Source organism: Dipteris shenzhenensis, chromosome 25, assembly GCF_047967505.1.
Source record: "Dipteris shenzhenensis isolate YYH24624 ecotype China chromosome 25, Dip_SZ_1.0, whole genome shotgun sequence".
In the NCBI taxonomy this organism is placed as follows: Eukaryota; Viridiplantae; Streptophyta; class Polypodiopsida; order Gleicheniales; family Dipteridaceae; genus Dipteris; species Dipteris shenzhenensis.
The window spans coordinates 53,444,982-53,447,349 of record NC_141620.1 but is presented as its reverse complement, the minus strand read 5'-3'; the positions used below and the strand labels follow the sequence as shown (position 1 = coordinate 53,447,349).

Below are 2,368 nucleotides of genomic sequence, written 5' to 3'. Positions count from 1 at the left end.
ACATAGTGTATATTCCAACCTCTTCAAATGAGCATACAAGGGGCTTTTAATAGCCATGGGCCTGGGACCCTTCAACTTCCATAACCCCCCACTAGTGTGTAACCCCCCAACCCCCCACTAGTGTAACTACCCACATGTGTGACTTCCCACTAGCCCTCTAGTGTAACTACCCACATGTGTGACTTCCCACTAGCCCTCTAGTGTAACTACCCACATGTGTAACTACCCTTTCTTGAATGGCCAATTACCCCTAATGACATGTTTCCACATCCCATTAGCCTAATGCCACACTTCCTAATGCTAGGGGTGTTCACATGGGTGTTCCATCTCCCCAATACAAGGTGTGTTTCCACACACAACATTAGGGTGTGTTGTCATGAGCATCCTCAAGCATGTTGAAATCCCCTCCCACACACCAATGATCAGCCATGGGCAAGGTTTCAACAATATCAGTCCAAAACATAGTGCCTTTGCTAGCAGAGTTGGGAGCATATACATTTAGGAATCCAACACGGTCCTCTCCAAGCGGCAATATCACCCAATGTGCTTTGTCTGGCACCGCTATGCTGCTATCAATAATATCTGCCGATCACTGCTCTGAAATGGCGATGCATACACCTCCTTGAACACCTCCTAGACCAAAAGTAGCAACCCAAAACATGGTGCTTTGTCCGCTAAGTAACCGTCCACAGCGGCGGCGGCGGCGGATACGACTCTCACTGAGATGGTGATTCTGCAGCATGAGTACATCACTTTGTCCACCAATATTACATCTTTTTAGCTCTTGTCGAAGGTGGCCCCGATACCTCTGAAACTGAGGACGGCCAAGGCCTTCCACGTTCCACGATACCACTCTCATGTGGTGTCAGGACAAGGTGCCTGAGAGGATAGGATTCTAGGTAGTGCTCGACCGATAATGCTAAGTGCAAGCAAGGGCTAGGACACTTGGGCATTTACAGGGTTTAGGGGTCAAGTGTTAGTCCAAGGATGGGGGGCCAAGGATAGGCCAAGGGGCCAAGACATGCATGAGGTGTGAAGAGAGGGTGGCTATGTGTTGCCTTTGGGTGAGTGGGATGTTCCGCCATCACCATTGATATGTATAGCTGAACTTTCATACTTTGCCAAGCATAATTAAATAGAAGAGGTTTACTTTTGTTATGACTTGTCTCCTTTTATGTGTGTGGATATGTCATCAAGCTCTCATGATGTTATGAATCTTTCTTTAAGCCATAATAATAATACCACTAAGGTCCATAACACTTCTTCTCCTTCTTCTATTTCACTCAATGAATCTTCTACAATTGTTAATGAACATTTGCAAGATTTACTTGATACATATAAGGATGTTTTTCCACATGAGTTACCTTCGGGGTTGCCTCCTTAACGTGTTGTGAGGCACAACATAGACTTGGTTTAGGGAAGCAAGCCTCTTAGAAAGCCGCCATATCGGCTAAGTGCTAGTGAAGCTAGTGAAGTGGAGCGTCAGCTAGCTGACTATCTCCAACGTGGGTTTATAAAACCTAGTTCTTCTCCATGGGCTTCACCAATTTTATTGGTGAAGAAGAAGGATGAGTCTATGCGTATGTGTGTAGACTATCGTGGATTGAATGCAATCATGTGATAAAAAATAAGTATCCATTGTCACGAGTTGATGAGCTCTTTGAAGATGTTCCTAAGACGGCCTTTTGTACACGCTTTGGGCATTATGAGTTTTTGGTCATGCCTTTTGGGCTAACCAATGCCCCAGCAACTTTCATGACACTTATGGATAGTGTCTTGAGACCATATCTAGGAAAATTTGTTGTAGTTTTTCTAGATGACATTCTCATCTATAGTCGTTCTGAGGAAGAACATATGGAGCATTTACGTTTAATATTTGATTTGCTCCGCGTACGACTATAGATGACATTCTCATCTATAGTCGTTCTGAGGAAGAACATATGGAGCATTTACGTTTAATATTTGATTTGCTCCGCGTACATGCACTTTTTGCTCCGCGTACATGCACTTTTTGCTAAGGCAAGTAAGTGTGAATTTTTTCAAACAGAAATACATTACCTTGGTCATGTGATTTCTGCAAAGGGTCTTAGCATGGATCCTAACAAAGTTGATTTCTGCAAAGGGTCTTAGGATGGATCCTAACAAAGTTGATGTCATTCTCAAATGGCCTCACCCACGCAATCTTGAGGAATTGCAAATATTCCTTGGGATGGCAGGTTTTTATCGGAAGTTTATTAGGGATTATGCTAAGGTGGCAATTCCAATGTGACTGATCAATTAAAAGCTCAAGGTCGTGCTTTTAATTGGGAGGAGGAACAACAACATAGTTTTGATAAGCTTAAGGTAGCTATCGCTACTGCTTTCTTAC

General features: G+C 43.6%; 1 pseudogene; it reads right to left on the bottom strand.

The window, feature by feature from the left end:
- Positions 1-361: 361 nt before the first annotated feature.
- Positions 362-859, bottom strand: LOC147886059 (uncharacterized; annotated as a pseudogene).
- Positions 860-2,368: the final 1,509 nt, after the last annotated feature.